Source organism: Ambystoma mexicanum, chromosome 1q (assembly GCF_040938575.1).
Source record: "Ambystoma mexicanum isolate Mex_15411 chromosome 1q, UKY_AmexF1_1, whole genome shotgun sequence".
Lineage (NCBI taxonomy): Eukaryota > Metazoa > Chordata > Amphibia > Caudata > Ambystomatidae > Ambystoma > Ambystoma mexicanum.
In genome coordinates this window covers 41,915,327-41,927,913 of record NC_090922.1, presented here as the reverse complement: position 1 = coordinate 41,927,913, position 12,587 = coordinate 41,915,327, and the positions used below count along the sequence as shown (strand labels likewise).

The following is a 12,587-nucleotide window of genomic DNA, read 5'->3' as shown; positions in this document are numbered from 1 at the left end:
CCCCACACGGGCTCCGAGTGTCGCATCAGTCTCTTTGTCCCCCATGGGCCGCCATTTTGTTTCCTTCCCCACGAGCTGCTGCACTTTTCGTTTAGCTGGATGCACATGAATCACTGTGCCAATCCATTTAGAATGCCGCTCCAGTCATGCCATGGGTATTCATCAGTTTGCACACACAATTTCGGCCGTCGTGGACAGTTTCTGCATGGCTTTTATCCGGATCGATTCAGGATCAGCAGGAGCCCCTCAGTGGACACGTCCTCTTACATGGCCTTGTAGCCACGCCCCCCGTGATTGATCAAAAGTTGATTGTATACATGTTATTTATGAAGGAATAAATACACACAAAACACTGTGTTGAATATATTGAAATGTTAAGCTTATTTATGTATTTTCGTTGATTCCAGCAAAAAAGTGTGCATTTGTTATGCCTTCCGTTTACAACGGTTGAACCCCACAATTTCTTTACATTTTAGTCTGGTAGCACAGACTTAACAAATTACACCTGTGATTGTTAATAAGTATAGTGAAATTAAAAAAACTATATTAAACAAAAGAAATATAAAAGTGGTGTGTGCACCTGCCCATCCAACCTTCCAACTGAAAGGACAGCCAGCCAGCCATTCAGGACTGGTTGCATTCAGGCATTCCTAGAGACAAAGGACAGGGGAGTTTTGGGACCCTCCCTCACATCCTGTCCTTCCAGACACACTAGAGCCAGAGGCGGGCCTCACGGCTGAAGTGTGCCAAAGGCTAGACAAACAAAGGGCTCCAATCTGTTTGACGCACAGAGTAAAACCCAAGAAAGACCTCACAAACAAAATGGCAAAAAAAGAAGACAGGGGCCATTTTGATAAAATGGTCACCCATGGGTGCTACACTGCAGCTGACGGTTCAGCCTGCGGTAGAAAAGCACAATAGTAGGAAACATTAAACCACTGCCACTAGCCATTTACAAGTAGGGTGGGGCAACATACAAATGTTACATGAAAATGTAGGATAAGGGGCTACTAGGTAACCCCCCCCCCGGCACTCCAGATAAGATGGTGTGTGCTGGACCCACAAAGAGAAAAAGTAAAGTCAATTTCACTTTACTATTCTTGGGAACAGTAGTTCACACAAGAAAAAGGTATTTTAAACCTTATGAGAAATCTAAAGGATTTCTCAGTGACACTGCACAGAAGGTGCTGTGGGTCAACATACAAAAAGTAGATGCATATGGAGTTTGTCAGACTTCCAAAACAGTGAAAACACATAATCCAAAAGGTCAAAACACATGAGGCAGTGGGAAAAGGGTCTCACTCACTCCAGGGTTAAAATTAAAAAGTCCTACCGTCCAGCAAAAGAGCTCAGGGCCTCCAAGGTTGAAGGGGATTAGCACAGAAATAAGAATTCTCTAACATGACTGCACCAATATATGCCAGTATTCACATGCACTCCTTCACAGAGTATTCATGTTTGCTTTGCGCAAAATCCAATAATCAACAACCATAACGAAAAGTACCACTAGAATAATAAAAAAAGAAAAAAAGGATCCACGAAAGAAAGAAGCAATAAACAAACGGAACCACAAAGTCCCATCAAACAAGGTCTCAGCTTCCCACAACCTACCAAATACAAGCAACAAACCATAAAGCAGCAAAGACTAAACCCAAAAGACCATGAAAAACACCAATCGAAAGAGGACGCCCAATAAGGAACACAACCCACGCATCATGCCTCGCCACAAGAAAGAAAAAGAAGCCAGAAAAGACAACAGAAATAATAAGAAATCCCAAACCACTCGGAAAGGCACAGACCAGCATGATCCCACAACCACAAAAAAACTCAACAAACATCTGAGATGGCCCAAGGAGACATACACATAACAGAACAAAGACAGACTACAATGCTCGCTACCTGTCCACATACGACAACGTGGTAAACAAAAACAGCACAACAACAACGACCCGCGAGCCGACAAGCTTCACGAATACAGACCCAACCAGGACACCAAACGGATGACAATAAACCATCCCAACCTGGTCTCCACCATGGACAACAAGGAACACATTGGAAACCATCACACTCACTCTACACCCCTATATCACCAAAACTGGAATAACAGAGGGGTAGCTACCCTATTTACCACCCAGAAACGAACCAACCCCGCCATAAACCTTAGTGGTCTACTCGGCAAAGAGACTGACCAACAAAGAACCACCGCACCCAAAAGTCTCAACTGGGAAAAACCCACCTGCAACGGAAACCCAACCAATGACACACCGGTCAGAACAAACAATACTAACAACAACACAAAAGGGAAATCCAGCAAACTACACTGCAGCCTCCTCAACATTAGAAACATGGCAAAACACTCAACAGAAATCAATGACCTAAGCGAAGGAGGCACAGAAGTGCTCTTCCTTGCAGAAACCTGGCTCTCAGACAACTATAAAGCCATCGCGAACGAGGCAATACCCGACAATTATAATTAATACACGCCAACAGAGAAAACTGAAGAGGAGGTGAAATTGCAACTATACACAAAAAACATGCCTGAGCATCTCGAATCATCACAACCAATGCGGAAGACTATGAATCCCTCCTAATCAAGATAGAACTCAACGACCAATCCAACATAATTTTCCTACTGATCTGCAGACCATCTTCTTACAACCCCAACTGCAACAAAACCAGCGGACGAGGGTGCCATGCTATCAACCCACCACGACAACCTAGGTGAAAGAGATCCCACCGATACCAACATAGATACAACAGAAGACACACTCAACAATTGGATCACTAAGGCCATTGACCAATTAGTACTAGCTAGCTAAAACATTCAAAGCAACACCAAAAAAACTGCCAGCAAAATGGTTCACAGAAGAACTGAAAAAATGCCAAAAAACTACCGCAAAATGGAGGGAACAATACACAAGACAAGACTAAATAATATACCAGACAACTCAAACTGTACAAAGCAACAGTCCTCAAAGCAAAACATTTAAATAAATAACTACTAGGCCACAAGAATCGGCAAATAATTCACAGAAATAACTCCATCACCCCTACACAAACACTTTGTGACAGACACTTAAACCAGAGCAGGGTGTGTGTAGTAGCTGCACAGCAGTTACTGCCTTTGGAGGCATAATCCTGCGCAGGTATAATTAAACATGCAGTCGCTTACACCAGTAAACAAAAGGTCGTACTTACTAATTTTTTGTGTACGAGGGGAAGGTGGTATAAAAGGTACTTCTATATGTGAAAATATGAACCACCAAATACCTCCTGCTCCCGTTATCCTACGGACTGTTATTCGTCAAAAAAAAAACACAGACTATCCCTGAGGGGTTAGTCACTCTACTTAACTGTTGTAGACCAATTGGTTTTAACACATTTTATTCAGAAAAAACATCCTATCAATATCTAAACAAAACATATTATTTATACATAAGTAAAAACAAATCAATATACACAACTCAAAAATCATTCATACTGGGTTAGTTCATTGAAGTAAACACCCGCACCAGCAGGTAAGTTACTTGTAGGTTTATTGGTAGGTATATGCCAGGAAAACACTGGCATGTCCCTCTGTGCCAGTTTACACTCCAACTGTACATTTTGGAACCCCAGTTCAGAACATAACACACCAGCACTCTACACTCACTGACATCATAGCATTCCAGGTCAGCGATGTCACCTGCACTCAGAGATACACACTACAACATTCATGGTCATACCAAGCATATTGTGCTATTGTCCAGTTCAAGAGGAAGTTCTATTTGATCTAATGAGCTTCCTAAGTCAGAGCGGTATTTTAGAGAATGTTTCAGGGGTAAAACCTGGTAATTAGACCCCATATTGCTGTTAAACGTGGGAAGAACACTCCTTAGGTGTGTTTTATAGGAGTTCATAGTCACTCTTTTCCTTGAGAAAAAACCCAGCACCGTATCTGGAAAGTGCTTGTTAACTGTCATCTTCCTTCGTTTTTAGATGGAAAACATGGACAAGCAAAGATGTTATGATGCCCTGCGTTTCGGCCTCTTAAGTGGAGATAGTACACATCCATGCAGTGGTCTTCTCAGGTGGTGTAACAGGGCCTTAGTCAGGACTAGAAAGTGATATTTTGTGTAGAAATTAAATCTTCTAACCCCTTGATCAACCTCTGGTTGAGTGGAGACAGGGATAGATGATCAAAGTAAAACAGCACCCAATGAATGCGCTTGATTCGTTAAGACCCACATCTCTGTGTCTAATGGGAACAGATACGGGAAGTGTACCTTAAAATTAGGCAGATGCGGCGTGAAACATAGGCAACGACAATCAATGAATGTACTACATCCGTTTGAACCCCCTTTCTCCAGGAAACTAAATGGCTCACGTGCGGAAAATGTACCTTGCAGTTAACCTGCTTGCTGTGACGAGGGACGGCAGAGGGAATAATGCTCTTCTGTCAATGGGAGACCCGAGTTCTTCTATAGTTCAAGACGGGGCGTACGCCTCCGTATTGTACCCGATCCCGCGCGAAAAAAGGTTTGTCTCAGTTGCTGAGGGACGCGCCACGGTCTGCATAGTGTCTCTGTAGGCATTATCCTGCGCAGGTATAATTATATATGTAGTCACTTACACCAGAGCAGGGTCTGTGTAGCAGCTGCACAGCAGTTACTGCGTCTGCAAGCATTAGCCGGCACAGGCATATATACACACAGTATATAGTCACTTACACCAGAGCACGGTCTGTGTAGTACCAGCACAGCAGTTACCACGTCTGCAAGCATTATCCGGCACATATATATTACACACACACATATGCATACAATGGGCTGGTCATTGGGCCGGCTCTCACCAGATCCGATGTGGAGCCGGATCTCAGAATCTGGCCAGAGTCAGCTGCCCCAAAACACTGCTATGCGCTGGGGAGAAGGACATTTTTTTAAAGTGCCCGCGAGCAAACTGTAACTTCCTCTGTTGACCCCATGCAAGAGGAAGTAACAGTACTCAGCCACAACCTGGTTTATTTTTGGAATATTGTCAGATACATGGACCCGGATTATTTATTTATTTTTGCAAGGTTAGTCGGATACCCGTATCCGACAAACATTCCATAAATAAATACATCTACAGGTATCCGACAAACATTGCAAAAATAAAGACCCCTATTAACATCAAACACTATGCAGCCACCCAACTGCTTTCAGAGGGGAGCTACAGGAGCTCTGCCAGGTGTGGTTCAAGTAAAGGAAAACGTTGCTCGTGGCAAACAGAAATCACCCCGTTTGAATAGTACCCAAGGGGAAGTTTTTTTTAAAAAAAATGGAATGCAAATTGTGCATTTTAAAGAAGATTTACTCAGCACCACTGGTCAAAACTATTATCCGCATAGGTGCCATGGAAGTGGTTTAAAGTGGAATTGATATATAGTTTGGTAAAGAAACAGCATGAAAGAAATTGTGCCGTTTTAAACTATCATTTTGGACATTTCCTTTGATTGGAGGTCAACTGCCAGCTCCACCCCCCCTTAACCCCGCCTCCTCAGTCGCCACCCCAAACTCCTCCCCCTACCCGGCCCTTGTGGGATCCCCCACCATTTTCCATTTCCACCACTATATATACATATATCGTAACTTACACCAAGAGCATGGTCTGTGTAGTAGCTGCACAGCAGTTACTACGTCTGAGAGCGTTGCAGAACCTGATCCGTAACGTAAATGAGCTTCGGAGCAGCTACTGTGTCTATGCCAACAACAGGCTGCCCCGTGTAATTTCAAAACCAGATGTTTAGAAAATCACGTACTCACAATATTTAATTTCAACAATTGATAAGTACAATACATGGAATTACAGCTTCAACGTGCATTCCTAGAGGTTGAAAAAGGGCTCCTCTTGACAATATAACAACAAAGGGGTGAGAACGTCTAAGTTGATGGATGCTTAAAGAAACGCATATAAAATTCACTACAAGAGCTGGATCGCATGCACTCACCTGATGCTGCCTAAAAACTGGATATGAGCGTTTCGTAAAGGGTAGTGTCTAGTTCCTATTCGAGAAACGGACCATTAGAAGGCCCGCCTCCACTTAATCACGTGGGCTGCTCTGCATCACGTGGGCTTTAACGTCCACTTCATCATATGGGCTGCTCTGCATCACGTGGGTTTTAACGTTCACCTTATCATCTTTTTTGCACGAGCGGGAAGGCAAGGCGTTGTGGGGGCGATCATTACTCTGTTGGAAAGCACGTTTCATATAGTTGATTGTTATTTGGTTGTTAAGTGTTACTTTAATGCAGATGCAGTATTGGGGAGGGGTTATTTCTGTGTATTTTGGGATTTGTAATGTATATAGGTTGAGATTTATTTAAAGTAAAGGTGGATTCAATTCGTTTTGGTGTTTTCTCATGCAGATGTGCAATTTGCCTGGGGGAGTTGTGTTTTATGGAGTGGGGATGGGCACAGTGCGTTCCTCCTTTCTCAATGGGACTTCTCAAAGCGAGCAGTTAGTTTTCCTCCCGCTGGAGGGGGGAGGGAGAGGATTGGAGGATTTGGTATGTGCAGCAGATGGGGGATGTCTACGGAGGAAGGAGCGCTCCATGCCGTGCACGGGCAGGTATTTATTTTTGATTGCGCATTTATAATGCGCTTATCTCGTAGAAGTGCCAGGTATATTTAATGATATTTGTATTTATATCGAGCTCATACACAGGTGGTTCAGAGTGCGACAAGGCAAGGGAGGGGAACAGGGGAGAACAAAACACTGATGGGTTTGTTTTTCCCATTTTGATTTCAGTTGCACCAACAGCAGATCTTTGTGTGTCTTCTTGGCTGGTATCCCCATCCTCGGCTCCACCCACCCCCACAGAAGTGGTTTATGGCCGTGCCGCACACACCGAGTGAATGTCAGGGCAGATTTGGCTGCCAGCAGCAAGTCGGGTTGTACTGCCATCTTCACCCTTATCCAGTGGTGGAAAAGGAAACAATTTGGTTGTGGGGGGGTCCCACAAGGGTGGGGTGGAGTTGAAGGGGGCGGTACCCAAAGAAGCAGGGTTTGGGGGGTGGAGCTGGCAGTTGACCTCCGATCAAAGGAAATGGCCAAAATAATAGTTTAAAATGGCACAATTTCATTCATGCTGCTTCTTTTCCAAACTATATATCGATTCCACTTTAAACCACTTCCATTGGCACTGCTGATGTTACTTCACTATGTGAATAATAGTTTTGACCAGTGTTGCTGAGTAAATATTCTTTAAAATGCACAATTTGTATCCCATTTTATTTAAAAAAAACCTCCCTCTTGGGTACTATTCAAACAGGGTCTGAAAAGGAATGAATTGCTATTTACAACTATGGGCCACTTTTTGATTGGTGCCCAAGACAATTTTATGGCCAGTATGACCGCCCATGTACACGGGAGCAAACCGTACCAGCCATCTGTGCACCTAAACTACCAACAGCAATGTTAGTCTACACTGTAATCTGAGCTCATGCAGAGAAGTATTTTAAGCAGACTGTGAAAGAATTGTTAAGAAGAGCAATTACTCTAGCTAATGGTGAAAGAGCAGATAATTGGTGCGGAAATCCTGGTTTAAACCGAGGGATTGTCCTGCAACCTCATTCTTAAAACCTGTTGATTTCTGTTCGCCATAAGCATGTTTTCTTTTACTTGAACCACACCCGGCACAGCTCCTGCAGCTCCCCTCTGAAAGCGGTTGGGTGGCAGCATCGTGTGGCATAGTTTCAATGATAATAGGGGTATTTATTTATTCATGCAATGTTTGTCGGATACAAGTATCCAACAAACATTGCATTAATAAACCGGGTCGTGGCTGAGGACTGTAACTTGCTCTAGTGACTCCATGCACCCTGCACGGGGTCAAAAGAGGAAGTTGGTTTGCTTTTACTGCAGCTGTATCAGTCCTGCTGTGTACACGAAGTGGGCGGAGCCATCAGAGAGCTCATGGCGGCAATGAGCTGCTCCGCCCCCTACAACGTGCTGCAGCGGGCGCTTTCTTTTTTTTTTCCTAAGTAACCCAGCGCAGAGCATGGGTTTGGGTTTTGCAACGGCTGACTCTGGCTGGATCCCGTGATCCAGCTACACATCTGGTGCCGGATCTCGGATCCGACGAGAGCCGGCCCAATGACCAGTGCTGCCATTATCTGCGCAACACATCTTTCACTGTTAAAACAGCAATGAGCTCACTACGACGGCATGCAGTTCCCTTGGTATGATTTCTGTAACTTTACTGCCTTTTACGAGGTGAGGGGTTCTGAACATTGCAGGGAGATTTGCCTGACATTACCGCTCAGTGCTGCCCGGAAGTGCATTGAGCTGCACCGGCCAGAGTCTGCACCACAAGATGTCTTTCTTGATGACCCACCCCCCCCACTATTTCTTTCTCTCTGTATAGGACCGACTTCCTTCATTGCTTGATTTACCTGCATTGTCCAACCCATCCCTTGGCCAAACACATTTTATAGCACTTCCTTTTTTTTTTTTAATGTGTAATTGCAAAAAGTCATTCGATTAACAAGTTTTGCATATATTTTTTTTGTTTTTATTGTTTTGGTTAAATTCAGCCTTAAACACAGTCTCAGCAATGGTCTGTCAACCTGCTGAGCTACCCCGGGAGCCATCTACTATAGAGCAAGTCTATGCATCCCTTGATGTACTAAAATCACTGCATTACCAACAGCACTTTAAGTGCACCGCTGCCACAGAAGTGATTTTAAAGTGGAATTCATGTATATCATCCTGCTGTGGGTGCCAGGTCTTCACCTGCATTTGGCGCCATATGTTGCAGAGAAGCCAGGGGCCCTGGTGCCTGGCATGGCAGCCGCAGCAGTCTGCTGCTACGTCAGTGGTCACCTAACTGCAGTATAAGCTACATGGCTATTACTCAATGTTTTTCGGAAAGTTAGCTCAGTGAGTTAAGAACTACCGTGTCGTATTCTATGCAAGCTATGTAGATGAATGATTTGAATGCCAGCAGGCTGATCATCTCAACTGTTAAGGGTAAAATATAACAAGCTGATGCTCTTTCTCTTGCTCGCTCTATTATTTATTTGTCTCTGTGACTGAGTATGAGTCACGTTTTTAGGTCTGTGCCCTGACTGCTCTCTCTGCCAGCTGGGGTGGACTGGCCTATAGGGAACTTTGGAGATTTCCCGGTTGGACCCTGCACCCTAGGTCCCTTTTGTGTGCGGGGGAGGATGTGTGCTGACTGGCAGTGTAGTGCGCAAATATTGGTATGGTCAATCTGGTAAGTCTTTAATATTTTTTATTGTACTTTTTCAATTGCATGAAGACAAATTGGCTCAATCATCCCATCTTGGACAGCAAAGTCCCCAGCAGCAAAGGCACCATAAAAAATCCTGACATCTGTAATAGGACTTGCCGACGGTAAGAATGTCTTTTTTTAAAAACAATTGTATTTTGCTGTGGGTGATGGTGGGTCATTTTAAAGGTAAAGTAGGAGTCACAATCAGGGATTTCAAACCTATGTTTGAGGCTGCTCCTTTCTCATGTGCAGTTTCGGACGGTATTGAAAGTTCATCTCATGTGGGAGTTGCATTTACAGTGCACTGTGTACTCTCTCCTGGTTTTCCAGCATTGCGTCCTGCTTACTAGCTGATGCCTAACACACAAGGGCTGGTTTTAACCCTTGCTCATTTTTGTAGTCACAGGTAGAGCCACTGTCATGATTCCTGCCCCCAGCCCTCTGAGATATCAGGCTGGAGCCAGGCCATGATCACCTTTATGGCCCCTAAGGGCCTCTCCATCCTCCAAGAAACCCATGTGCAGTCAGACCTGGCGCCTGTGGCGCCAGACACACACACAACCTTACGATTCACTTGGCATTGGACTTGTAATTTATTGTGGGCAAGGTGGAGGCCCCCACATAACCCAGTTCCTTGAACTGAGTGTGCAGTCTAGCCTTTTGGGTGTAGTTCAACCCAGGGATACCTGGGATACCTGAAGGCTATTTAAACCACGCCCGGGTCGAGAAACATGCTTTGCGTTTCTCTGCACCTGTAGCGTGACACTCGCTGTGCTCGGATCGGTCTCCTGAAGGCCTGCGCCTTTCCTCCGCATCCCACGCACCTGCAAGAACAGCATTATTAGACTTGCCTTGAAGAGCATCCAGCTTCCATCCATCGCTTCTCCAGTCCTATGGGCAGCTACGGCGGTGTCATCTCTATCTCGGCACGCCACATCCTAGGGAAGGATAAACGAATAGAAGAAAAGACATTAGTAAGCATTCTGCATAACTTGGCTTACTCAAACTGTAAGAAGAGTCAAACGCTTACCTGAACTTAAGCTGCTCGGGGTAACTTCAGCTCCAGAGCATCCCAGCGACCTGCAAGGGGAAAAGACATTCCAGGTTAGCACGGAAAGCATAAGGAGGTGCCGCACATCGCGCTTACTCACCGCACCTCATCCTCTTAGCTGGCAACCACGCTGGGATATTGAAGCACCGGAAAGGGACACAGAGACGAACATTGGTTAATGCAAGGAAGAGCGGGCAGCATCGTGCTCTCACTCACCCTTAGTGCTCGGCTCATCTCAGCAGCACGATGCCATCTCCGACCCCCCTCCAACACCTAAGGGAGAAGAGACACATTATAGAAGGAACAAGAGTCAAGAGGACAGTTGATGAGACTCATTCTACTTACCGGTCGTGCTAAAGTTACAGCAAGCCCAGTCCGTCGGGCCCGCGCAAGTGAAGCAACTAGGCAGCATCGAACCCGCATCATTCGACGCACCCCTGCACCGGAGGGCAGGACGGAGAGCGCGCTACACAAGAAAACAAGGTGAGGTGTGGACAAGGGGAAAGGTTTGGTCCCCAAGGAAGAGGGGGTCAAGCAAGCAGAGACAATATAGTTAAACTTTGGCAATCCTGTTTTCCAGGCCCAGTCTCCTGTCGAACAGATTCCAGGGAAGGGTTTGAGGTCGTAGGAGGTCCAAACAGGCTGAGTGGCGTCCCCGTGGATACCAGGTGAGCGTTAAACCCATGTATCCTTGACTAACTATTTTCATTGCAGCAGCATTGCTCCAAGCGTTGGTGTATCAACCTAACCACCTGTGTCCCAGCAAGAAAAATCCAGTGAAGCACTTGACCCAGTCACACAGGCAAGTAAGGATTTCTTTTCCCTATGTAATAACGGTTGAGTAGAAGTGCTGAAGGTTTATATCAGCCCTGTGCAATGTGCATCCAGGTGTTTTCGCTGCCAATCTGTGGCCTAGTCCAGGACCCCACACTTCAACAAAAAATTCAAGTTAGAACTTCACGATCTGAACAGGGAGTCTTCTGAGACTTGTATTAATATGGTGTTTTTTTTAATCCAAACAGCATTTTTGACCCATTTCTGCTGAGTTCCGTCCCCCTCCCTCCCCCCAAAGCTGTTCACATGGTTTCGTTTGGGGACTGTCCCTCGTAAACCCCCAAACTCCTCCCCAGCCTTTTCACGTGGTTCATTTTAAATCTTCTGTGGTGTTTGACAATTTAAATCTTTTAAAGCATTTTTATTTTTTTGAAAACTTGAAATGGTTTTAAAAAAAATAACGTAACATAAATTAACGTGGGGGTTTGCAATGTCTTCAGTCAGGCTCCTTTTTAGATGGATTGGTGGTACTAAGTGAAACTATCTTTTTTCACTGTACCGATTTTGGGGGGATCGATTTAGAAAGACCGCTCTGTGACCGCACAGAGTGGCCTTTCTAAATCAAACTATCATACTTGTCAAACCCCTGTCGCACACGAGTGCGCGCAGGGGCTGACCGGTGCTGTGAGCCCCAGCAGAGTCGTCGCAGGAGGCAGAGGTGAGTTTTGGACTCTGTGTGTGTGCGCATGTGGGTAGAATGCGTGTGTTGGGGTGGGGAAATTGGGTGTTCAAGGCCCCCCCACCCCGATTGACGAGTTAATGAGCGGGTGGGGAAGGAGGGGGGCAGTATGTGATTTCATAGAAAAACGGCTGGGAAAATAATCAGTCTTTTTTGTGTTCAGAAATGCAGAAATAACACATAGAAGTGGATAGTTTCCTAGTGCCCAAAGATGGTAGCAATCTCAAATGAAAAGCGGAAGGAGAGGTGGAAACGGACACAAAAAAAAATGCAAAAACACAGAAATGTCTTTTTTTGCATTTTGGGTTCACATGGATCACAGTTGCTGTTAAGCTGCAGTGTGTGGTTTGTGGCGCTACATTAGCAAGCCTGAAGCCAACACGATTAAGGCGGCATTTGGAAACAAAACTTTAGCAAAAAAAGACCAGGGATTTGTTTGTATGGCAGCTGCAAAACCTACACAAGCAAAAAGACACTGTTAAAATGTGGCCTCAGTACCTGCAAATGCTTTGGAAGCTTCTTAACACATTATCTGGGGGGAAAAAAGCCCTTTACAGATGCTGGGAGTAATTCTGCCAACAATTCTCGCTGTCAACCGGGTAATGCTTAGTGACGGTGCAGCAGAGAAATGCAAAAGTATCCTCATGTCTGGCACCATACTTTTCCGCCGCATCAATGACCTGTCCTCTTCTATCAGTACAGAATTGATATTGTGCTTGAAATATTGGAAAAATATTTTGTAAACCAATTCAGGGCAGAGCAACTG

The 12,587-nt window shown here is 45.0% G+C and overlaps 1 protein-coding gene across 2 annotated transcripts in view; it reads right to left on the bottom strand.

Moving 5' to 3' along the window:
* Positions 1–6,066, bottom strand: part of ATXN1L (ataxin 1 like) — an 80,113-nt gene extending 74,047 nt beyond the window's left edge. The window contains exon 1 of one of the 2 annotated variants that reach the window (XM_069635494.1): positions 5,969–6,066. The gene's annotated coding sequence lies outside the window, so the exon portion shown is untranslated. The remainder of the gene's footprint in view (positions 1–5,968) is intronic. The other variant, XM_069635495.1, reaches the window with a different exon arrangement.
* Positions 6,067–12,587: the final 6,521 nt, after the last annotated feature.